Raw genomic sequence first — 27,662 nt, forward strand, 5'->3', positions numbered from 1 at the left:
CGTGTGTCGCACAGTGTTTGCAAGGACGTCTGTAATCTCACTATTACGAAGCATATGATCCATTTCCACTGCCGTGTTTGTCGCGCCAGAACCGATAGACCTTGTGATGAGCTTACTTGTTGACTCTGATATTTTGCCTGGATGTCCACATCTTGGCTTTTGAATGGATGGACGGACTTCATTTCATATTCTTCCAACTGTCATGGCATTCACATGATGCAGTTTGGCAATTTTCTTGGCCAAGAGACTGCTAGAAGATGCTGTTTCTCTTTTCTGGAGAAATCTTCTTCATGGCTCCTTCTCAGTTTGAACCAGTGACCTCTGGCTTGGGAATCAACTTAATAACACACTGAGCTATTAGGGAATGTGAAAACAGGTAGCAATTTATAGTATACAGGGAAAAAAAGATTTTTCCACCACCAAGAGCAAAACAGTAACATTGCAGTATCATGACAAGAATCTGCATAACTAATCATATGCTAAATAGTTGCAAGTCAAATTTATGTATGTGATAGCCAAGTTGATTGTCTATAATATGATGGTAGTCTCACGTTCGAAGCAGTAGTGGATGGTGAGATAGGGAGCCTGAAAGTCAAAAGTTCAAAGCATTGTTAAACTTTTGCTCGTCAGTGTATATTAGTGATACCACTCTGGGGGTGAATTAAAAGAAAACTCCGGAGTGTGGCTTTAAATCTGACAGTTGTACAGCGAAGCACCTTTTCAAATCATATTATGAAAACATCTAAATGTGAATCTTTGTAATTAGTTTTTACAGAAGAGAAATATTATTAGTCACTTTTTAACAGTGTACTGACTATTGTACGTACTAATCCAGTACAAGTCTGCTTCCGCATTGATACAGCAAGACATGAATGCGAATGACTAAGCCACCATGCGATCCAAGTGAGGATCACATTATAAATAATAAATTAAATCATGAATTTTTTTAAAATGATGGCAGTCTCACGTTCAAAGCAGTAGGGGATGGTGAGATATAGAGTGTGAAAATCAAATGTTCAAAACATTGTTACCCTTTTGCTCATCAGTGTATGTTCCATGCCTGTAGTAGCATACTTACCAGCCACCATCTTCTGCTGTTCTCAGCGCCGCTCCAGTCATCTTTTGCAGATTGTGACCTGTCTGATCTGTCCAGTGTTTACTGGGTGGACCAGAAGTCACTACTCAATGTAAGTCTAAGAGGGCCAGAACAAGACTCTCATAGAATTACTTTGCAAATTGTCTCTTCAGAGAGGAAGAGGACTAGAATTCTAGTGCCACCTATAGGAAGTAGCAATCCTAAAAGTCAATATCGACTCTCTAACGAGCCTTGTCACATCACTTAGTATAATAGCCAAAACCATTAGAATTATTTTGAGAGCTTGTGACCATTAGGTGTTATTTATTTCCAGTCAGTTTAAAGCTGCTGTCTCAAGATGATGGAATGGGACCAGAGTAGCGACAGGAAGAGCAGAAGATAGCGGCTGCTAAGTATGTTACTATGAGCAGAAAACAGACATTAATGATCCAACTCTGGGGTTGTGCTTTAAGCTTGTGTTTGGCATTATCACTCCCAGCAAAAAGTTTCTGTGTTGTGTAAATCATCAGAGCGGTGTGTAAATAGGAGCTGGCCAATTGCCCATTTCGATATCTTAGCCAGACCCTTTTATCTCTATACATCAGCCACAACAAAAAAAGGAGGCAGATTTAGCTATTAAACCTAGCAATCAGCAGGGTCACTTTATATATAGCTCTGGAGATGTGCTCACATAGGGAACCCTTTCATTTATTAAACAGGGGTTGGACTTGAAGTGTGACGCTGGGTATGGGAACAACCCAGCGTATAACGACAGGGAAGAGTGCCCTACAAGTAGGGAAAGGAAAGTGGAGACCCCTAAACAGCTGAAATGACAAACCTTGACTCTGCTATGGACCCTATATAGGTTCTGCACCTATCGCCGAGCAGGAAACCTGGCCCTAGCTGACCCTAAAGTTAGGCTCTAGGTAGGGAGAGGGAGGGGTGAGCATTAGTCAACCACACTGAAAACTAAAGTACACACAAGGGAAACAAGCAAGGGAATACACTTAGCTTAAAGATGACATCGAAGAGAAAATGGCAACAATCCGCGAAGGAACTCCAAGAAAATTCTAGCCAACTACTAGAACTACAGGCCTGAATAGAATCAGAACACTCTATCACCAGCAACTCTCTGGAGAAACTGAGTGTACTTAAGGATACAGCTAGGGTGTGCTAATTAGCAGCAGAATGTGAGGATCACCGCTGGGTCCTAAAGGTTTAATCCCCAAGCAAGGTGAGGATCACCTAAAGCGAGAGGGATCATGAAAGGATCAGGAAGATGTTTGCAAGGCCAAACGCAGTGACATTCTACAGCCGGACCCCGTATGACTGTCTGTCAAACCTGACACACCCGTGCCATGGAGCTGCTGAAACTGGGACCCAAACTGACACCTGGAAATAGGGGCACATTTGAAAATAAAAGTTCATTGGTGAATTATTTATAATCACATTTTAAGTGCATCAAAAATTATCAACACCTTTTAGCTGCACCTGTAATTAGATAATTGCATACGGAGTTTACAATGTACCCCCTGAACAAGCAATGGCAAAACATGTGTTTGGGTGGGTAAGCACCATTCTGTGGCCAGTTATCTTTTCTTATGCTGTCTCTCCAGTGGGGTTACTTTCAGGCTTGCAGAGTTACTTTCTTCTCTTCTGGTGTGGTCTCCCATATGTTCTTATTTTACTTCTAATATCTTTTATACATGTTGGGAGTTATTGTAAGTCTTTGTGCACATGTAATAGGTCCTTTAGACCTATAGACATACACTGTATTATTCTACCTGGTCCACATTAACTGTTACATATGTGGTGATAACCTTGCCCATATCAGTGTGTGCACAGTCCTTTTTTATCTGTGTATATGTATTTCTGTTTTATTACTGTTAGTACTGTACTCATATATGTATATGAATGAAGGAAACTATTTTCATAATGTATGGTGTATTGTATAGGAGTTGAAGGTACCTATAAAGGTTTGCAAGAGTCCATCTATACATCTTTTCATCACACTGTGTTATCAATGGCATTCAGTCCACAGGGATTTGTAGATGGCACCTACTTTATAGTTTCCGCTGTACAAGATATTGAAGTTCAGGAGTGCTTCCTGTACCCATTGCCAATCAAGTTTTTGCAGACAACCGAATTTGAACTATTTTTATACCACTTGTATATGAGTAAGATTCATTTTTCACTGTTATGCGCCCTGAAATGGCATTTCTCTAAGACGTAACATACAGCCATATAACTTATTGTCTGGACTTGTTGGCATGCTAGCCAGGTTGATCTGCATGTTGAACAGGCTAAATGGCAATTTAATCACCCACGATGTAAAACCTCTCTAGGAAGGGGTTTTGCCTCACTACCGGTTTTACATAGAATATACTTAATACAAAAACCACAATAATGATTTAACTTGGGAAATCCAAACTCATTTTTAAACACTACACTCAATTCACATTATGATGATTCATAAGTACTTCCCTGGTGCCTTCTTATGGAAAAAATATGTGCAGATTTAGTGAAAAGTCCAATAGACTTAGAATTTAAATAGTCTTCTCGTCTACGCATAACATTAACCCCTTTCAGCCGCAGCCAATTTCATTTTTGCGTTTTTTTCCTCCCTTTTTTCTAACAGTTACAACATTGTTATTTTTTTGTCTATATATATATAGTTATATGAGGGCTTGTTTTTTGTGGGACGGGTTGTAGGTTTTAATGCCACCATTAATTTTGACATATTATGTACTGAAGAACTGGAAAAAAATATTCCAAATATGGTGAAATGGCAAATGCAATTCAGCCTTTTTTTTTTGCAACCAAGAGACACCCTGATTTTGCATCGCTATGTTTGCCAATGGGTGCTCAGGACGGCTTGCCTCATGGACAATGCGCCTTAATGCCGCTGTCAATTTTTGACAGCTGTATTTAAAGTGTTAACAGCAGAGTATCACTGGATTTCTGCTGTTGCATGCAGATGGCTGGCTGGGTAACAGGGCTGGCATTTACCGGGTTTGATGCAGCTCTTATGGCTAACATGGTGCAAAGATATATTACTCCTTTAAAGTTTAGGCATCAATGGTGACCAGGGCCGGCGTCAGCACCCGGCGCACCCGGGCAAATGCCGGGGCCCTGAGCAGGCAGAGGGGCCCACTGGCGGTCGCGCACCCCGCTGGGCTATGGGCGGAGGAGAGCGGTGTCAGCGCCCGCCCTTCTCCGCCGCTTGCTCAGGGCCCCGGCAGCTGGATACTTACCTCTCTCTCCCCGTGCCTCCGCAGATCAGCTGTCTTCCTGCTCTGCGCTCCCTGTGACGTCTCAGATCAGAGGGCGCGGTGACGTCTTTACACCGCGCCCTCCCCTGAGCCGTCACAGGGAGCGCTGAGCGGGAAGACGCCGACAACGCTGGAGTTCGGACCCGAGCAGCGGGCAGCAGGTAGCAGGTGAGGAGAAGGGAGGTGAGGGTTTGATTTTTTTTTTTTAAATGTATTGAGGCATGGGGCAGTATAAAGAGAAGGGGGGGGGCATCCTCCATGGGGCATTATAAGGTGGGGAACAGCCTGCCTGGGGCATTATAAAGGGGGGGGCAGCCTGCATAGTGCATTATGTGGGGGGGACAGCCTGCATGGAGCATTAAAAGGGGGGGGCCTGTATGGGTCATTATGTGGGGGGTAACAGCCTGCATGGAGCATTATAATGGGGGGGGGCAGCCTGTATGGGGCATTATGAGGGGGGTAACAGTCTGTATGGAGCATTAAAAGAGGGGGTGGCTGTATGGGGCATTATGTGGGGGGTAACAGCCTGCATGGAGCATTATAAGGGGGGGACAGCCTGTATGGGGCATTATGTGGGGGGTAACAGCCTGCATGCAGCATTATATGGGGGCCAGTATCCTGTATGGAGCGTTATAAGGGGACCGGTATCCTGTATGGAGCGTTATATGGGGGCCGGTATCCTGTATGGAGTTTTATAAAGGGACCAGTATCCTGTATGGAGCATTATATGGGGGCCAGTATCCTGTATGGAGCTTTATAAGGGGACTAGTATCCTGTATGGAGCGTTATATGGGGGCCAGTATTCTGTATGGAGCCTTATATGGGGGCCAATATTCCGTATGGAGCCTTATATGGAGGCCAGTATTCCGTATGGAGCCTTATATGGGGGCCAGTATTCCATATGGAGCCTTATATGGGGGCCAGTATTCCGTATGGAGCCTTATATGGGGGCCAGTATTCCATATGGAGCCTTATATGGGGGCCAGTATTCCATATGGAGCCTTATATGGGGGCCAGTATTCTGTATGGAGCCTTATATGGGGGCCAGTATTCCGTATGGAGCCTTATATGGGGGTCAGTATTCCGCATGGAGCCTTATATGGGGGCCAGTATTCCGTATGGGGCCTTATATGGGGGCCAGTATTCCTTATGGGGCCTTATATGGGGGCCAGTATTGCGTATGGGGCCTTATATGGGGGCCAGTATTCCGTATGGGGCCTTATATGGGGGCCAGTATTCCGTATGAAGCGTTATAATGGGGGCCAGTATTCCGTATGGAGCCTTATATGGGGCCCAGTATTCTGTGTGGAGCAATTCACCGGTTTCTGAGCTATTGTGGAATTTACAATAGATATCACTCATGTAATGTAAGAAGTGAAATCTTTGCATTGTACTATATATACATATATATATATATATATATATATATATATATATATATATTTCTCCGCTGTATCTCTGCATCATCAATCGTGGTATGTGTTAAAGGGGCCCTCTGAGACTCTTTCGCCCGGGGCCCAGAAAAACCTGGAGCCGGCCCTGATGGTGACTATCAGTTTTCAATATCTCTCATAATTTACAGCTTAAGTTCAGTGACAAAACAACATGTAACTTATATAGTAGACACAATATGCCAAGGAAGATGATTGTAGCCAATGCGATGCCTCAAAATTTTGTCCTCATCTTGTATCTATTAATCAAATTGCATAACTTCCTGTCTCAGTGAACATACAGTATAGTCCCATCTGCTAACAGAGCAAAAAAAAACTACAGAGACACATAAAAAACAGCTAACAAAATTCAAATACTAAGACAAAGACAACGATTAAAAACACTTAAAATTTTGTAGGCTGCAACATTAGTGCAAATAAGCAATGGCGTCCTGTATCCACACTCCCCAAAGTCAAAGGGTGATTGTCAAAGAATGTGTTTTCCCTTATTCAGGAAGCTCCAAACTGTAAAATAACAGGATAGACATTATTCTGATCAAATACAGCTATACAGTACTAGTATAGGTAAAAACATCACAAATTTATAAAACAATTCAAAGTGCAAGTGCGAATAAATATACATATAAACTAGAAACACGCCAGGTGATAAAGTGCAATGTATCCCAGCGTAATAATAGGAACACGAGCTGTAAATAAGCATAAGGACACAATGCAAAAGAGGCAATACAAAATAATACTTATGTAAGAGGGGGGAGGACCAAAAGAACCAAGTGCGGCAGAAAAGACTCCACGCATTATGTTGCTTTAATGCAGCTTCCTCAGGGGTAAAGAGTGTTATCTTCTAATAGAACTGATGATTACAGAAAGGTTCCACCCATGATCTTAGAAATATCTTTAAGAAAAAAATCCCAGCCTAGGCTTACCCGAAATAATTGCTTGAACTGAAGAAGAAGAAAAGGATTTTCCAACACTTCCATCCATAAAACTCATCTTTTCAATAGAAATTCATTTTAAAACAGGAGGATCCATCATAAGGATAAAACCTTACGCATTTCTGGTGTACACTATCCCATTCCTATGACTAAGGGCGCAGTGTACACTAGAAACACATAAGGTTTTATCCTCATGATGGATCCTCCTGTTTTTAAATTAATTTATAAATAAATATATGAATTTTAACCCCCTAAGGACCATGGGTTTTTCAGGTTGTTGCGTTTGTTTTTTTGCTCCCCTTCTTCCCAGAGTCATAACTTTTTTATTTTTTCATCAATATGGCCATGTGAGAGCTTGTTATTTGGAGGACGAGTTGTACCTTTGAAAGACACCATTGCTTTTACCATATTGTATACTGGAAAATGGGAAAAAAATTCCAAGTGTAGTGAAATTGTAAAAAAAAGTGCAGTTCCACAATTTTTTTTTTACCATGTTCACTAAATGCTATAACTGACCTGCCATTATGATTCTCAAGGTCATTACGAATTCTTAGATACCAAACATGTATAGGTTCTTTTTTATTTAATTGGTGAAAAAAAATCCAAAGTTTGTAAAAAAAAAAAAAAAAAAAAAAAAAGCAAAACTGGCGCCATTTTCCGAAACCCATAGCGTCTCCATTTTTCGTGACCTGGGGCTGGGTGAGGACTAATTTTTTGCTTGCCAAGATGATTTTGATAGATTGGACGATTCTGAACGTGGCGGTACCAAATATGTGTTTTGTTTTTTTTTTAATTGTTTTATTTTGAATGGGGCAAAAGTTGGATGATTTGAGCTTTTATATATTTTTATTTTTTTTTTATATTTTAAAAAATTTTTTTTTACCTTTTTACTTCCTTTAATAGTCTCCATGGGAGACTAGAAACTGTGATCTTCTGATCATTTGTGTTACACATAGCAGGGCTGCAAATAGGTGGTAAATGTATGATCACAGGGGATCCAACCACTGGGACTTCTGTATGAATAACCGTTAGTGTGCATGCCCAGCCACCTCTGTATCCACTTCTATGGGAGTGATAAAACAGCTATCTCTATCAGTCCTGCAGAAGTGAATACTAAAACTGATATAGACTAATGAAAAAAATATGATCAAGAAACAAATCTTTAATCTCAGAGCATTACAACACAGATGGAAAAAGCATGATACGAAAAGTAAAGTAAAAATAACCCTATGACCTGAGGATCAGACCAGACAAGCTCTGGATTTATGGTTTGTCTATGGCTTGTTCAAGAGGGGTGTGTTAAATCATGGATAACTTTTTTTAACCTATGTAGGTTTTCCGCTCAAGTTAAGTAGTTAATTTCGATAACAAATTATTAGTACGAGGATAGAATCAATTATTTAAACATAGACAAAAAATAAATAGATCACCATAATTTCAGTTGTAATTAGCCCCAGTGGTTGTTGGATGTACACAATATATATAGCCAGAGCAGCACAACCCAATACAATGTTTAGTGTCTGTTTCCCGGTACTCATTTGGATCAGCTCCCACCAGTCATATTGATGACCTATCCAATTCATGCTGTAACTCTGTATAGTGATTATTTTCTGTTACTAAAATGAGAAAAGTTAGAACAAATATACTTGAGTTTCATTTAATGGGTAAATTAAGGTCTGTAGTCTTAGAAAGTAAGGTTGTAATTGGATTGAAAACTGCCTCATAGACCACAGCCAGTGAGTTGTGGTGAATGATTTGTAGTTGAACACTCTCCGGTTGAAAGTAGGTTCAGCGACGGATCTGACATTATTCAACTTTTTTATTATTGATATATACGACTGGATTCATAGTGTTGTTTCCATCTTTGCAGATGACACCAAGCTATGTAGTATGCAGTCTATGGAAGAGGTTCATGAGTTACAGGCTGACTTGGACTGGGTGTATTGGTGTCAACTTGGCAAATGAGGTTCAATGTGGTGAAATGTAAAGTTATGAGCACATGAGCACTCATAATATGCGGGTACCATGTGTTCTAGGGGGAGTAAAACTAGTAGAGTTACTTGTAGTGAAATATTTGAGTCTACTTGTAGATCACAAACTAAAAAATAACATGCAGTATCAATCAGCAGCTTCTAAGGTCAACAGTATATTGTTATTCAATTCAATTGAAAAATAAACTGAAGTCTTTTCAGGTGGAAAAAGAAAAATAAAGAAACTAAAATAATGTGTTGGTACTGCATGCACACCCTTAAGCTAATACTTTGTTAATGTACCCTTTGAAATTATGACCATAAAACCGATTAAACTTGATAGTGGTTGACTTATAGGAATACTAGACCACCTAATCTTTATTTTGCTGAAAAAGCCATGGTCTGTAAAACAGCTTACAACACATCAAAGGAATCTTATGAAGGCTGGATGCAGCTGAAATGAGTTGTGTTTTTATTAATCTTTTTCAATAAAACCTTATTCTTGTTATTCGTTGGCTGCCTGGCTTTTATCTGGAAAAGATGGTAGCGGCATACAAGGAGAACTGCACCAGATCGCAATACCTAGATCTCATAGTTCACCATGGAGTTGTGCCCTGTATTACACAAGCCTCCTGTAAGAGGTTTAATCTTTGACCTTGCATATCATTCCTACTAATACTTTGCTTAGATAGAGCGGTTCCCTTCTTTCTTTATGATATCTCCCACTTTTTTTTACAAATTGCATTAAGAAAATGTCAGGAATATCTTACAAGAACAGCTAAACTATCAGGATAACTGTAAATGATGACCGCTGTGTTCTCACTACTATTTAACATTAGGCTATTGAACACAACCACATCCCCAATTATAAGAGGGTGTTCATACTTATGTAACCACATTATTTTAGTTTTGTCATTTTTACTTTCCCCCTTAAAATTATTTCAGTTTGTTTCTCAATATATTTGTACAGATTATGGGTGACATTAAAGGTGGAAAAAAAGTTCTGAAATTATTCTTCTCGCTATGATTTTTTTTACATGACAAAAAAACTGGCATATTAACAACTTTTAAGAGCATCATGAATGTAACTTGCAAAGACATTTTCTGTATTGATATTCTGTAACTGTCGCACATCTCAATATATAGGCTGCAGATTTTGTGAAATAGTTGCTATCACTACTGTCTTTGAGCAGCCTGACTTTGGCTCGGGGCCAGTTCTTCAAAACATTATTTTATTTCTTTATTGTCAATCAATGTAGATTTTGAAACATTGGATAAAAAGTGGATGAAGAGACTGTATCTCATTACTCTTTTATTTCTTTTTTTTCCTGGTTATTTTCTTCACATTTAGGTTTAATTTCCTAGTAAAATGGAAATATTTAGAACAAGTAAACTTGTGTTTCACTTTTATTTCTTCCCAATTCTTTTCACTTTCTGTATTATTTAGAAAAAAACATTTCAATAAATGTACTTTCTCTTCTCTTTATTAAGCCTTGTGAAGCTTCAATAAACTGAATTTCCCCAGGTTTCCAGAATGGAAATGTTAGTCAATAAACATTCCCCTTTGTTTTGTTGCTGAATATATTGTAATAAGAAAGCGCCGTATGCCTGAGGTCTGTTTCCATGATATCCACTCACATTATTTGATCTTTATGATGCAGAAGTAACACACAGTTTAGTTTGCTAATAAATGCCATAAATTGAATGGCTTAGAAGAACCTTGCCCATCCTCGGGTCTATTTTGTCTGTTTAACAATCTGTCCAAGATAAAGGTTTGTTTTCTCCCTATGCGTTGTTATCCAAGATACATGGAGGGCAGTACAGTACACGTCATTCATTATACAATTTTACCTTGGGTTACAGCTCATAAAATTACATTTTCATAGCTCGTGTCTCAATTATCTATAATTGCTTGGTGTAGGAGTCAGTTGAAAAAGCAACAAACAACTTTGTCTTTTTAGAGCTAACAGGGCTGGAAATGAGCCACTATTTAGATTGGTAGAAGCCTATTTTTATTGTTAAAATCAAATTGTTGTTAGTTCTGCTGAAAAACTAAGTGGTGCATTGCTCGTGCGCTCTGACAGTATTCCAGGAGCCTGATATTCTGAAATCCTACATCCTAGTGCCACCTACAGGATCACCGCTATTCTTCAGGAATTAAAAGCTGGTTCTCTCTGTATATAAGGAAATCTGCATTTCTGTTGAGGAAAAGCATTTTATATGATTCTGATTTAATTTAATGTTTTATTAAATAGTAGAATTTTTGAGACCTATTGACAAGACCTGCTAAGGGCTCAATATTAACAAAGATAATTCCTATTTTCAGATTCCAGTGACATTCATTCCAAATGTCTAATTACATGACAAATATTTGATGCTACTCATTGTCGCAAGTCTTTAAAATGAATTTTCCCATCAAAGGATACTTCAGTAGAGATCACTAGCATTTTTTTTGCAACTAAACAAACTTGTGCAAAATCTCATTTTCAATTTTCATTCAATGTCAGTTCTCATTCTCAGTTTTTGGTATCCTGAATCATGCATAATATTTTAGTTTACCTTCATGGCGTAGATTTGTAATTTAAGCAAAGTATTACTTTTTCACTTTTAAATAAAATTTTAAAACGAGTCTGTGAGCACAAAATGACAGTCAAACCGAGTACAGGTGCTCGGTGCACCTTAGTGTGTACAAACAGTTTAGTGCACCTTCCCACCTATTTGTTTTCCATCTATCTCAACCCTTCTCTGGCTTCTGTAAATTCAGAGCTGTCAATTAAGAAAAGTGAGTGGAGCCAGGTGGAAAACAAGTACAGTAGATGAGAAAGTGCACTGAACCATACACCATGATACCAAACAGCACAGTGACTACTTTTCTCCCTTTAAATAGGCAGACTGACTGATTACAAACTTGTAGACACCTGTGATGCTAATTACAGGACACATCTTAGTTTAACATGTCCTATGGTCAAATTATATTCAATATTTTTTCGGGGTACAATCATTTTTTGTCCATTTTTAGTATTTTTTTTTCTGTTGAACTAAAATTCAAAAGCAATGTCTTTATTTTCAATATCTGATATTAAGTAAATTTAAATTGAAAAATGCTATTGTCATTTTTAAGCTATTTCAGTGACCTTACCAGAAAGATACCAACAATTTTTTCCAAATGTGCAAATACTGTAAAGAGTAGCATATGTTTAACATCCTTCTATGCAACTCTAGATACATAGCATTTTCCAATTAATGGTCCTCTGCAATAGCTGCATTTATAAGCACTTTTTCTACTTATTCCTAAATCTTAAAGAACAGCAATCAGTTTAAAGAGACCCTGCCAGTTCTCTTAGGTAGTACATTTTTGGTATTCCCAATGAAATAATTAGCATTTTTAGCACTATGCACAGTGAGGTTCTTTTGTTATTCCTTCTTAAACTGTATGAATAAATTGACAATTCTGTGTTATCATTTTGGGATGTGTCCATGTGCAAACCGACAATGTACAATTAGTGGTGCTTATGTCAGACTATGCAGAAACACATTTCTTTGACAAGTCGAAAGGCAGCATTCAGTTTTTGACTTTGCTCATGCTCAATTTGATCAAAATGGAACTGCAACTATCTCGCAAAGATGACCAGGCCAACCACAGAAATTAAGATCTAAACAGGAGCATCTTCTGATGAGAAGGGTTGAACAAAATTGACATGCATGTTCACTGCAGTTTAGATGAAGAAGTAGAAATCCAAACCAGGGTGAGTGTTATCTGTGACACAATACTCTGTAGACTGCAGAGTAATGGCAAGAATGGGTGTTGTCCATGGAGGAAACCTCGCCTATAGCTCATGCACAATAAAACCAGCCTACAATTTGCCTGGGCCCATGCTGAAAAATATGAGGACTACTGGGATGCTATACTCTGGAGTGATGAGGTTCGTATGTTTTTGGAGCTGATGGCTTCAAAAGTGTATGGTGTCGCAAATGTGAGGAGTTACAACGAAAAATGTATGGTCCCTACAGTGAAACATGGTGGTGGCAATGTCCTTATGTGGGTCTGCATGAGTGATGCTGGCATCAGGGAGCTGCATTTCATTGATGGTATCATGGATTTGCAGGTGTACTGCTCTATATTGAAAGACAAGATGCTACCATCACTCCGTGCCCTTTCTAGACGTGCACTTTTACAACATGACAATCATCCAAAACACACATCTAAAGCCACTGATGCATTTCTGAAGAATCATAGAATCATAGAATCATAGAATGGTAGAGTTGGAAGGGACCTCCTGGGTCATCTGGTCCAACCCCCTGCTCAAAGCAGGATTCACTAGATCATCTCAGACAGATGTCTGTCCAGCCTCTGTTTGAAGACGTCCATTGAAGGGGAACTCACCACCTCTCGGAAGAATAGAAGAAGAATAGGGTTCACTGGACAAGGGGTTCAGAGGCCAAGTATGTCTGCTGATCTGACCCCAATTGATTTCTATTGGCTCAGGTACTGACCACCACTGTATAAGGTGTGATAATCTATAATATGTCATAGCTACAGGGCATTATCTGAAATGACATTTCTCTGCTGTCTGATGTTTCAGAAGTGTCAGAAATGGTGTTGGGCATGTTTGTTTTTTTTGCAAACTGTGAATTAAATCTCAAAATGTTCGAATTTGCATGTTCAGGAAATTTTACTCAAACTTGGTCACCCACAAATCAATCATCCACTCATATCTATTAAATACAATAAAACTGCAGATCAGAAATATAATACATGATGGCAAAAGTGTTGGCACCCATGAAGTATTTCTCCCAGAAAATTATTGCAATTGCACATATTTTGTTATACACATGTTTATTTCCTTTGTTTGTATTGGAACAACACAAAAAAACAGGGAAAAAAAAAGCAAATTGGACATAATTTCACACAAAACCCCCAAAATGGGCCAGACAAAATTATTGGCACCCTCAGCTTAATATTTGGTTGCACACTCTTTGGTTTAAATAACTGCAATCAGTCGCTTCCTATAACTATTAACAAGCTTCTTACACCTCTGCAATGGAATTTTTGACCACTCTTCTTTTGCAAACTGCTCCAGGTCTCTCATATTTGAAGGGTGCCTTCTCCAAGCAGCAATTTTAGGATCTCTCCCCTGGTGTTCAATGGGATTTAGATCCAGACTCATTGCTGGACAATACAGAAATCTCCAGCGCTTTGTTTCCATTAATTTCTGGGTGTTTGAAGTATGTATGGGGTTATTGTCCTGACATGAGGGACTACAACCAAAATCGTTTGGAATCTTCAGATTTCATGATGCCTTGTACACAGTCAAATCACCCAGTGCCAGAGGCAGCAAAACTACCCCAAAACATCTTTGAACCTCCACCATATTTGACTGTATGTACGATGTTATTTTCTTTGTGGGCCTCATTCAGTTTTCAGTAAACAGTAGAATGATGTGTTTTACTAAAAAACTCTATCTTGGTCTCATCTGTCCGCAAGACGCTTTCCCAGAAGGATTTTGGCTTACTCACATACATTTTGGCCAACTACAGTCTAGATTTTTTATGACTCTCTGTCAGTAGTAGGGTTCTCCTGGGTCTCCTGCCAAAGCGTTTAATTTCATTCAAATGTCAAATGATAGTTTGCGCTGACACTGATGCACCCTGAGCCTGCAGGACAGCTTGAATTTCTTTGGAACTTCATTGGAGCTTCTTATCCACCATCCGGACTATCCTGCGTTGCAACCTTTCATCAATTTTTCTCTGCCGTCTACGTACAGGGAGTTTAGCTACTGTGCCATGGGTTGTAATCTTCTTGATTATGTTGCGCACCATAGACAAAGGAACATCAAGATCTCTGGAGATGGACTTGTAATCTTGATATTGTTCAACAATTTTGGTTCTCAAGTCCTCAGACAGTTATCTTCTCCTCTTTCTGTTCTCCATGCTTAGTGTGGCACACAAAGACACACAAAGCAAAGATTGAGTCAACTTCTCCCCTTTTTATCTGGTTTCAGGTGTGATTTTCATATTGACCCCACCTGCAATTTGCCACAAATGAATTTGAACGAGCATCACATGCTTGAAACAAAGTTGTTTACCCACAATTTTGGAAAGGTGCCATCGATTTTGTCCATTTTTGAGGTTTTGTGTGAAACTATGTCCAATTTGCCTTTTTTTCCTCTGTTTTCTTGTGCTTTTCCAATACACAGAAGAGAAATAAACATGTGTTTAACAAAATATGTGTAATTGCAATCATTTTCTGAGAGAAATACTTTATTTTCTGGAACAATTTCAAGGGTGTCAACACTTTTGACCATGACTGTATACAGTCATGTGATGAAAACACCCAAGAAATACATTATACTTATTACAACCCCAAAGATAAAGATGCTAACAGTATATCATCAGATAAAGAAACATATATACTGACAAGTAGATTGTGGTTTCATCTTAGCTCTGTCAAGGAAGTTCCTTCTACAGAAGAAAACAGTTTGCCATTATCTAGTTGAATAAATTGTGATAATACAAGTATGGAATCTGTACTTTTTCCCTAGCTGACATTGAAACAAAAAGAAAGTAAACGTCTGCTAGATTTCAATTCTCTCAATAGTGCCCCATAATGCAACAAAGATGTTAAGCCTGTAGTGACTTACAGACCAAATTTTCTTTATTCAAAAGTAGAAACTCACTCATTGAGATACATAACCTAAGATGCTTTGAGTTGTTTTTTTAAAATTACATTTATTATAACTCAATATACATTTTACTTCTAGTAAGTTGTAGTGGCAACATGACTCCCATTAGAAATCATGTAGCAAATCTCTTGGAGAGGCAAAGTAGCAATGGTTAAAATTATGCGATCAACCTAACATTAAGCACCTTTCATATTTTTCAATAGCTACAGACCTTTGAATCCCTCTGCCTCCACAAAGTATGGAATGCTTGCTGTTTTCCAACAAGCAATGGTTGAAAACCATTTTCCTTGCAAGACTTAGAAGGATGCACAAGTTGTGGCAGCTAAGCACATTTCAAAGGTTATCCTTAGAACAAATTGTCTTCCAGCTGCTGACATTGTTTTGTGCTTATTACAATTTATACCCCTTGTTATACAAATAAGAGTGCAGCAAAAACTAGAAACAAGTATGCAATAAACAAAGAAATATGAGCCATTGTTCTGCAAGCTCATCCTTGCATGTACTTTTCAGTTTTCAATCTTTGCAGAGTTAGCTAATAATATCTGTCAGCTCATAAATACAAGCAATTTTGCAGATAGGAATAATAAGCATTGATAGAAAGCTTTACCTTTGTAGTCGCTTTAAGGTAAATATTAGGAAACATCATAAGCACTCCTATAATATACATTTTTTATTTGAATATATATGTGTAGGAATGCACCACTGAGAACCTTCAAGAATAAAAACTTTTGTTGAAAATCATATTACTCGGATCACTTTTGAGTGTTTAAATGGAACCTTTCATCCCCAAAATGGCATATAACTGATCATGATGATCTGCAGATAAATACTGTTTAAAACATGTGGATGCATCTAACTGGAAATGTGGCTGCAGGGAGAAAATGAAGTTATATTCTCCCTGCAGCTGCTTGTGTTCAGTCATCAGGATGACATTGCGGAAATAAGCAGTCAGTTCTCACTACATAGTGAGCTTGCTGAAATCTCTCCCTGTCCGTCTTGACTAATATTCTTCTCAGCACACACGCTGCAGATCAAGCTTTGTCATGTCACTGTGTCATGAAAGCTCACTGCTCACAGCCCAAGTGCTACCCAATAATTGGAAGCGAGCAACTGCAAAGAGAATAAAACTTAATTTTCTCCCTGCAGTCGCACTTGTAAGTAGACACCTGGAATGTTTTAGGCTTTATTCACACATCAGTCATTTTTTATCAGTATTTTCATCAGTACTTATTAGTGTTGAGCCACCCCCGTAGTGTTCGAGTTCGGTTCGGTTCGTCGAACACCCGTGTGTTCGCCGAACTGTTCGTCGAACTGTTCGTCGAACACCTTCGAACACCGTTAAAACCAATGGCAGGCAAACAAAAACACATAGAAACACATAGAAAACACCTTCAAAGGTGTCCAAAAGCTGACAAACTGCTCAGAAGACATAACTAACACATGGAAAAGTGACAAGTACATATAGTCATGCGAAAATAAAAGAGGTGGAGGAGTAAAAGGAGGGGGAGACACAGATATAGGCATGTCATGCCCTTCTAAAATCCAAAAAGTGAGAAGCCGACACGGCCAGTCCGCTCCTGCCCGTGCCACCTCCGTGTCGCCGGGTTTGTGCCAGAGCCGCGGTGAACCCTGACGGCCAGCCCCCCTCTCCCAATACTGGTGCCTGTCCGCTGGTGGGTCGAGCGAGCCCCCCTGTGGTGGAGGCAGCTCTAAGCTTTTTAATTTAAATTGTCTCTCTAATTTGAATGAATACACTTTAAATCCATTTACAAGGATCTATTGGAGGGCAAGTCTCATGCCAGCAGCCGCGGTAATTCCAGCTCCAGTAGCGTCCACTAAAGCTGCTGCAGTTAAAAAGCTTTTATAAGGATCGAGCTCGGCTGTCCACCGCAAGGCATCCTACTGCCAGTCCCAGCCCCTATGCCTTGGGGTGCCTCCTGATGCTCTTCACTAAGTATCCCATGGTCCCGAAGCATTTCCTTTGAAAAAATTAAGTGTCTAAACTACAGGTGGTGTAGCTTGCTTAACAGCCGGGATAATCCGCTGACTAGCAGACACTGCTACTAGGCACAAAGTATTTCCTGGGCTAGATGCAGTTAAAAATTTGTAATTAGATACTCTCGTTGGATGCTGAGAAAGCATTCCATAGAGTCTCCTGGCACGCCATATATGATTCTCTTAAAAAGCTTGGGGTAGGGGTCTAGGGGACCCTTTTATAGCCAAAATCACGGCCCTGTATCGCAATACGTCACCTAGGCTGAAGATAAATGGAACTGTAGCACCCTGAGGGCTCGGTTGCTACAGACGTATTGCACCTCACCCAGAGGTGTGATATCTCACTCTCAGGTAAGGATGGAGTGTGGATCAGGACACGACACCTGCATGCATTACACCACATTGCCGTGGGGCAGGGCGACCAATATGCCCCTGAGATGGGCACGACAGTCCCTGTCCCTGGCTGGAGTGGGGGGAGGGAACACTGAGGAAGGGGAACCCTGTAGTGCAGGAGCAGGGAGGAAGCAGTTCCTGGGTGCATTGAGAAGGGAGTATAAAAGGTGGGCACCATCTTAGTTCAGTGCAGAGAAGTCTGAGCAGAAGTGGCAGGGAGCAGGGGCTCTGCATGAGCTCTGCTCAGGAGGCGGGCCTAGTAACAGAGGCCCAGGCCTGGAAGAGGGAGAAGGAAGGAAGAGGAGCGGAGAAGACTCCAGGAACGAGGAATGAAGGGATCCCAGGGGTGCGGACGGGCGAGTCGCCACCGCACGCCCGAATCCACCTGCGTGGAGGGGTCAGGCCAAAGGGGGAGACCGGTCCCCGAACTAGTGGAGGCAGGAAACGACCCTCAGCTAGAAACCGGAGGCTCTGACATTTTATGTGGCGCAGCCCCTCGCTACACCCGCTAGGAAGGCACCACATAGGGTCAGGGAAACTGGCGCCAAGTTTACCAAGAGGAGGCCCGAGGCAGCCGGACAGAAGTGTTGGTAAGAAAGGCCAGACAAAGGACACACAAAGGGGGTCCTGTGAAGTGCTCCAAACTTATCTGGGAGTTGTCTGAGCCCCTCACCTGGTGAGCACAGTACGACGTGGGCAGCCGTTACCTGCAGACGTGGTCTGGATAATAAGAACTGTGAGTAAAGGCCCTGGACTGCATCACTGACTCCGTGTCGTTACTGCTGCTGCCCTGCACCATCACCCCCATCCTCCGCATACACTGCCCTGAGGCTATACTCCTCCCGTGGGGAGTTATGCTACGCTCTGCTGCACCCACAACACCAGCCTCAGCGGTCTGCCCTGTAGCGGCGGTTCACTCTGACCGCAATCCACGGGTGGCGTAGTCGGACATTTAAACATCAAAACCACATAAATAGTTCCGCCACTGGTTTGACCGCCCTGAGCCATGGAACCGGGTCGCCGCCACGAAGACTACAACCACCAGCATCCACCAAAAAGGGTCCGGCTCCGGGTGTCCCAAGGCCCAGGGGGTGCGTCAGAACATTTTCATCACCTTTCACAATCACCAATGGGACAAGGCAGGGATGTCCTCTGTCCCCTCTCTTATACATCCTAGTGACGGAGCACCTGCTCTCATCAATTCGCCATAACCCCAATATTAGGTGGATTGAGGTGGGAGGCACCGAGTACAAGTGCTCTCTATTTGCTGATGATGTCCTAGTATATATCACTCAATCACATATATCCATCCCTGCTGTTATGGCTGAAATAGATCACTTTGTTACATGGTAAAATTTTAAAATCAATGCAGCGAAGTCTGAGGCCCTCGATGTCTCCCTCCCCAAATCCATATAGGATTCCATCCAGTCCAACTTTCCCTTTGCCTGGCCCTCACAGGGTATCAAATACTTAGGAATTCCTATTCATAGAGACCTCTCCCATCTATGTTATCTTAATTTTGGGCCCTTTATTGAACAATTCCATACAGACCACGGTTGGCAAGTTAGAACTGTAAGATTCACTACGTGAACCACTGGTGTTTTGTGGAAAAGCACATGTACACTGCGTTCCAAATTATTATGCAAAAAGTGTTTAGGAGTGATAAGGGAAGAATTTGTTTGTTTGTCAGTTAAACTCATTGATGGTGATGTGTGTCAGGGCTCTTTATATCACTGTAAGCAATTGCAGACACCTGTGCTAATTAGTTTGGCAGGTGTGTCCAATGAAAGGCAAGACTACTTAAGAAGGCTCTCTCACATTATTAAGCAGCCTACATTTTCTGCCAAAATGGGAAAGAAAAAGGATGTGTCGGCTGCTGAGAAGCAACAAATTGTGGAGTGTTTAGGTCAAGGCATGACTACAATCAACATTGTGCGATGATCAGGATGAAGTGTCTTGGCAATCAAGAAGTATGTAGCTGATTCACAGTATACACGTGTGCGTGCTGATAAGGGCAAATTGAGGACTCTTTCCTACAGGCAATTACGTCAGGTTGAAAGAGCAGCGGCAAAAAAGCCTTGTCATAGCAGCAGACAAGTTTTTGAAGCTGCTTGTGCCTCCAATGTCCCCCGAACAACAAGATGCAGGGTCCTTCAGAGGTTTGCAGCTGTGCATACGCCATCCTGTCGACCTCCTCTATCCACTTCACACAAGCAGAAACGGCTCCAGTGGGCCAAACAATACATGAAGACTGATTTCAAAACTGTTTTGTTCACGGATGAGTGCCGTGCAGCGCTCGATGGTCCAGATGGATGGAGTGGAGGATGGCTGGTTGATGGACACCCCACGCAAACACGGCTACAGCGCCAACAAGGAGGAGGTGGAGTAATGTTTTGGGCTGGAATCATGGGGAGAGAGATTGTCGGCCCCTTTAGGATCCCTGAAGGCGCTAAAGATGAACTTCATAATGTATGTGGATTTTCTCAAACAGCACTTCCTGCCATGGTTCAAGAAGAAGAACCGTGTATTTCACAGCAAGATCATTTTTCTGCATGATAATGCACCATCTCATGCTGCACATAAAACATCTGCATCTCTGGCTGATATGGGCATAAAAGGGGACAAACTTATGGTGTGACCCCCATTCTCCCCTGACCTCTACCCCATTCAGAACCTTTGGAGCATCATTAAAAGGAGTGTCTATGATGGCGGGAGGCAGTTCACATCTAAGCAACAGCTCTGGGAGGGTATTCTGTCCTCATGCAAAACAATTGAAGCAGAAACCATCCAAAACCTGACAAATTCAATGGACGAGAGAGTTCAGAAGCTCCTTTCGAACAAGGGGTCCTATGTGAAAATGTAACATCACCTAGAATAAAGTTTTGAGTTGAAAACTGTTTGATTTCAGTTTCTAACAACCTGCTAATGCTTATAATTTCAAAAATGACCATTTTTTTTGTCTTTATTAAAATGAAAAGGTTGATCGAAAAGTTTGGGGGATCTAAGAGTGTGGCAACCCAGTAGTCATGATTACTTCGAATTCTGACAATATGAGGGTCATGCTGCAGGTAGTGCAGCAAGAAGGCACTTATGTGTCTTGCGCATCTCGGAGCCCCAAAATTATTTTCCGGGCTAGATGCAGCTAAAAATTATTTTTAATTTTAAATCTGGTGGAGCTTATTATAGATGGCCTAATAGGATCAGTGCTGCACATTGCTACAAAGCCCAAATTATTTTCCAGTCAAGATACAGATAAACATGATTAGTAATTTGAAAGCTTAAAACGTTTGCTAGGGTGATTTTAACCAATCATCAAGCTTTTACTCTCCCCAGGATGACACAGGGGTAGAAAAGTCGTTTCGGATCCATGATTTGTTCATCTTTATGAACGTAAGTCTGTCTACATTATCAGTGGAGAGCCGCGTGCGCTTATCTGTCAGCACACCACCAGCAGCGCTGAACACACGTTCAGACAGAACGCTGGCTGCGGGGCATGACAAGATCTCCAAGGCGTAAGTGGCTAGCTCCGGCCATTTATCCAGATTGGAAGCCCAAAAAGAGCAAGGGTCCAGTGACACAGTCGTGGCTTCAATGTTTACTTGGAGATACTCCTGTACCATCGTCTCTAGGCGTTGACTATGTGTCAGACTTCTTGTCTCCTGTGGCCTTGCAAAGGATGGGCTAAAAAAGTGGTGAAATGATTCCGCAAAATAGATGTTACCAGCAGATACTGTGGTTCTGTTACGGTTTGAGTGCTGAACACTTGACGGTCCCACGGTTGGCAAGTTGGAACTGTGAGATTCACTACGTGCACCACTGGTGTTTTGTGCAAAAGCACATGTAAGATTCTGCAACAGTCTCTGCTGATACTCCTGCATGCGTGCATCCCTTTCTATGGCAGGAATAATTTCGGCAAATTTACTTTTGTACCGGGGATCTAACAGTGTGGCAACCCGGTAGTCAGGATTATTTCTAATTCTCACAATTCGAGGGTCATGTTGCAGGTAGTGCAGCAAGAAGGCACTCATGTGTGTTGCGCATCCAGGAGCACCAAGTCCCTGTTGTGTTGGTGGCGAGGTAACAATCATGCTTCCTTCCTCTGTCCTCTCCCCCCAACCTCGCACAACAGAAATGTGATCAAGGTCTCCCTCATCTGATGAGTCTTCCATCAGTTCGTCCTCCACTTCTTCCTGGGCTCCTGCACCTTCCTCACTAGTTTGGCTGCTACCATGCGCCCTGGTAAAACCATCTCCCCCACCCTCACATGCCTGCCGCCTTGGTGCTGCCGACCGTCTGGACCTTGCAGATGTTAGCCCTTCCGCATACAACTCCTCCTCCTCTACTTCCTCCACCTCCTCTTGTGCCACCACCTGACTCCGAATTCTGTTTAACATGTGCTCCAGCATGTAAATCACCGGAATAGTCATGCTGATAATGGCATCATCAGCACTAAACATCTTCGTCGCCATTTCAAAACTGTGCAGAAGGGTGCATAGGTCCCTGATCTGAGACCACTCCTCCAGTGTGATTTGCCCCACCTCTGGATCTCGTTGGCCCAGGCTATACGTCAGAACGTATTGCACCAGGGCTTGTCGGTGCTGCCACAGTCGCTGCAACATGTGCAGAGTTGAATTCCACCGGCACATCACATTTTAGCCGGTGAAGTGGCAGGCCCAACGACTTCTGTAGAGATGTAAGTCGCTGAGCTGCGGGATGCGAACGGCGGAAGTGAGCACACAGCGACCGTGCCCTCTGCAGAAGGCCATCTAGTCTGGGATAGTGGGCTAAAAATTGCTGGACAACCAGGTTCAACACGTGAGCCATACAAGGCACGTGTGTGACATTGCCCCGGCGAAGGGCCGCACCCAGGTTTGCAGCATTGTCGCACACGGCCTTCCCTGGTTTCAGGTCCAGTGGAGACAGCCATTCATGAAATTGGTTCTCCAGAGCTGACCACAACTCCTCAGCTGTGTGACTCACATTTCCCAGACATTTCAAAGTAAAAACCGCCTGATGACGTTGAGCCCTACTGCCAGCATAGTAAGGAGGTGTGCAGGATCCCTTCTGCGCAGTTAGAAAGCTTGTGGCATGACCAGACAGGCTTTGGGTGCAGGTGGAAGACCGAGAGGAGGTTGAGGAGGCAGAAGCAGTGGAGGAACTTTGACATAAAGAGGATTGACGCACAACTCGTGGGGACGGCAAGACTTGGACAGCAGCCCCTTGTCCTGCTGTCACCATAGTTATCCAGTGCCCAGTCAGCGACATGTAACGCCCCTGTCCATGCCTACTCGTCCAAGTGTCTGTGGTGAAATGCACCCTGTCACACACAGAGTTTCTCAAAGAAGCGGTGATGTTGTGTGCGACATGCTGGTGGAGCGCAGGCACACCTTTCTTTGAGAAGTAGTGCTGACTGGGCATCTGGTACTGGGGCACTGCGACGGACATAAGGTCTCGAAAATCCTCTGTGTCCACCAGGCGGAAAGGCAGCATTTCTGTAGCCAAGAGCTTGCAGATGGTGAAATTCAACCTCTTAGCTTTCTCATGGCTAGGAGGAAATGGTCTTTTACTTGTCCACATCTGAGGGACCGAGGGCTGGCTATTGTGCTTAGACGGGGTTGATAAGGGTGTCCCCGGCAAACTGCCGGTCTGTGAGGAAGATGCAGGCGGACATGTTAGGTTGCCTTGATCCAAAGGTGGTGCTATCGATGTCGGACAGCGCTCAACACCAGCTGGTGTTACCACCTCCAAAGAAAATGATGACCTGCCAATCACGCTGGCTGTTGCGGGTAAAGAGGTGGCAGGTCTGCGCCCCAAAACAGGTGTGACTGCTGTCCCCCCAGTCACAGAGGATGAAGAGTAGAGATGAGCGTTGTTCTACTCGAACTGTTCGCCAATCTCAAATTCGAGCTGTTTTGGGCGGTGTTCGAGCCGGTCGGCGAACACGAACAATTTGAGAAAAATTCGGCTGTTCGAGGTTATGTTCGATAACTGTTCGTGCACCAAAATCATAACTGGATTTTTTCTCAGTAATGATGAAAATTAATGTTAATACGCAGTTTGAGTGTACAGCGGGGCGGGGGGAGGGGCAGGGGATGGATCTCTGCAGGAACAATGAAGATCTCCATTTTTTTTTCTCTTTCCCGCATTTGCAGTGGGGAGGTGCAATCTGTCAGCCTATCAGCAGCGCACACACGGAGCGAAGTGCTTTTTTTCACACAAGCAAGGGCATGTGTGATTGGCAGTGTATGTCACATGTCCTTGCCCTATAAGACCAAGCCATTTTCCCCGTCGCCACCATTTTCTCACTGCTGCAGCTGCGTGTTAGACGGCACCGCTGTTGCTGTGTGCGCTATACCTTGTTAATTTCAAGCCAATTTCCGCACAAATATACAGATAGCTTGGGAGTAGGGAATAGTTGTGATTGCAGTCCTTTTAAGGACTAGGTTACAGCATTTCCTACGACTTTTATCAGGCAGGTCTGTGCTCTTAAATAGATAGATTGTGGCAGTAAAGACTAATTGTAATTGGAGTCCTTTTCAGGACTAGGTTACATCAGTTCCTATCAGTTTTTGCCAGGCAGGTCTGTGCCAGTGCTGTGCAAGTTTTTTCACAGCATTTGGCTGAATCTAGCAAAGCTAATCCTTTTTGGCCTATTGCAGAGTGTGTTAGTCAGTGGAGTAGCCTATCTGTGTTGCAAGATATACCACCTGTGTATAGAATACCAATTTTTTTACTGCACCTAGTGAAGTAAAATCTTTTGGGCATAGCATCATTCTATTAGTCCATCTATACTGACCTCCATCAGGTTGCAAACTGAATATAATTTTTTTCTGCATCTAGCTCTGAAAAAATATTTGGGCTTCTAGCAGTGTGTGGGACTTGGTCTATTAGTCCATCTATACTGACCTCCATCAGGTTGCAAATTAAAAATAATTTTTTTCTTCATTTAGCTCTGAAAAAATATGTGGGCTTCTAGCAGTGTGTGGGACTTGTTCTATTAGTCCTTCTATACTGACCTCCAGCAGGTTGCAAATTGAATATAATTTTTTTCTGCATCTAGCTCTGAAAAAATATTTGGGCTTCTAGCGGTGTGTGAGACTTGGTCTATTAGTCCATCTATACTGACCTCCATCAGGTTGCAAATTAAAAATAATTTTTTTCTGCATCTAGCTCTGAAAAAATATGTGGGCTTCTAGCAGTGTGTGGGACTTGGTCTATTAGTCCATCTATACTGACCTCCATCAGGTTGCAAATTAAAAATAATTTTTTTCTTCATTTATCTCTGAAAAAATATTTGGGCTTCTAGCAGCGTGTGGGACTTGTTCTATTAGTCCATCTATACTGACCTCCATCAGGTTGCAAATTAAAAATAATTTTTTTCTGCATCTAGCTCTGAAAAAATATTTGGGCTTCTAGCAGTGTGTGGGACTTGCTCTATTAGTCCATCTATACTGACCTCCATCAGGTTGCAAATTAAAAATAATTTTTTTTTGCATCTAGCTCTGAAAAAATATTTGGGCTTCTAGCAGTGTGTGGGACTTGGTCTATTAGTCCATCTATACTGACCTCCATGAGGTTGCAAATTGAATAAAAAAAATTTCTGCATCTAGCTCTGAAAAAATATTTGGGCTTCTAGCGGTGTGTGGGACTTGGTCTATTAGTCCATCTATACTGACCTCCATCAGGTTGCAAATTAAAAATAATTTTTTTCTTCATTTAGCTCTGAAAAAATATTTGGGCTTCTAGCAGTGTGTGGGACTTGTTCTATTAGTCCTTCTATACTGACCTCCAGCAGGTTGCAAATTGAATATAATTTTTTTCTGCATCTAGCTCTGAAAAAATATTTGGGCTTCTAGCGGTGTGTGGGACTTGGTCTATTAGTCCATCTATACTGACCTCCATCAGGTTGCAAATTAAAAATAATTTTTTTCTGCATCTAACCCAGCCAATAGTTTTGGCCTAATACCACAGTTTGGCCACTCAGCTCTGCTCGGTTACCATCCATTGTTTTTTTGTGCAAACAACTCCAGAGTTGTGAATTAGTTAACCACCAAAATGAGTGGAAAAAGGCCTGCTGCTGGTGGAAAGGGGAATAGGCGTGTTGGGAAGGGGAAAAAAGGTTGTGTCCGTGGGGTAGGTGCAGAAGAAAGACCATCTTCCAGCCAAACTAAAATGTCTACTTCTTTTAGCGGACAATGTGATAAGATCCCTTTCTTACGGCCACGCCAATCGCTACAAATTCCAGATGAGGCACAAAAACAGCAGGTGCTTCAACGGATATCAAGTGCTCCTTTAAGTGGGCTCTCCTCCACATCAACTTCAACATCACAAATACTCCAGTCCTCAAAGGTGTCACCCAAATCGCACTTGCTTCCTCACAGCTCCCAAATCTCCAGCTGCCCGTCTGAGTATGAGGTAGAACAGATGGTTGAGTCTGCAGAGCTGTTTACTCATACTATAGCCTGGGAATCAGAGGTCGACTCCAGCGCTTCTGTGAATCCAGACGAGGAAATGATCTGCACTGATGCCCAGAATCTTTATGAGTCGGATCCAGGACCAGACGCAGAAGGTTCTGACCATAATGTAGACCCTCATTCCCAAACTGTAACTCCTGTTGGTGGAGACAATGAGGAAGACGATGATAAGACTCAAATACCTGATTGGAGCGACAACTTTAGTTTTTTGTCAGGGCAGGAACAGGTTGGCTCTGAGGACGACGGGTGTGATAACACACAGGGTGATGATGATGAGGTTGGAGATCCCACTTACTGTCAACCCACAGTCAGCCAAGAGATGAGGTCAGCAGAGGAGGTGGAGGAAGATGCTAGTGACGACGAGGTCAGGTTGCGCCTTCCTGGACAGAGACGTAGTACTGGAAGCACGTCAACAACTGCATCCTCAAACACAACTCTGCCTCTCACCACAAGTCGTGGTGGCTCTTCAGGTCGCATGGGTGCTAAGCCTTGCATAGCCTGGGCATTTTTTCAGATCGATAAAGATGACCCAACTCGTGTTATCTGTAACATTTGTCAGCAAAAGCTAAGTAGAGGCCAAAAAATACATAGTTTGAGTACTTCATGCATGAACCGGCACATGGACATGAAGCATAAGTTGCAGTGGGAAGCTCAGTGTGCTACAATGCGGTCTAGCCGGCCGGGCCAACCACCGTCTGCCATATCTTGTGCATCCGCGGCCTCTTCATCCTCTGTGACTGGGGGGACAGCAGTCACACCTGTTTTGGGGCGCAGACCTGCCACCTCTTTACCCGCAACAGCCAGCGTGATTGGCAGGTCATCATTTTCTTTGGAGGTGGTAACACCAGCTGGTCTTGAGCGCTGTCCGACATCGATAGCACCACCTTTGGATCAAGGCAACCTAACATGTCCACCTGCATCTTCCTCACAGACCGGCAGTTTGCCGGGGACACCCTTATCAACCCCGTCTAAGCACAATAGCCAGCCCTCGGTCCCTCAGATGTGGACAAGTAAAAGACCATTTCCTCCTAGCCATGAGAAAGCTAAGAGGTTGAATTTCACCATCTGCAAGCTCTTGGCTACAGAAATGCTGCCTTTCCGCCTGGTGGACACAGAGGATTTTCGAGACCTTATGTCCGTCGCAGTGCCCCAGTACCAGATGCCCAGTCGGCACTACTTCTCAAAGAAAGGTGTGCCTGCGCTCCACCAGCATGTCGCACACAACATCACCGCTTCTTTGAGAAACTCTGTGTGTGACAGGGTGCATTTCACCACAGACACTTGGACGAGTAGGCATGGACAGGGGCGTTACATGTCGCTGATTGGGCACTGGGTAACTATGGTGACAGCAGGACAAGGGGCTGCTGTCCAAGTCTTGCCGTCCCCACGAGTTGTGCGTCAATCCTCTTTATGTCAT

Source organism: Phyllobates terribilis, unplaced genomic scaffold (assembly GCF_046119375.1).
Source record: "Phyllobates terribilis strain yellow unplaced genomic scaffold, ASM4611937v1 Scaffold_11__3_contigs__length_659146591, whole genome shotgun sequence".
Taxonomy (NCBI): domain Eukaryota; kingdom Metazoa; phylum Chordata; class Amphibia; order Anura; family Dendrobatidae; genus Phyllobates; species Phyllobates terribilis.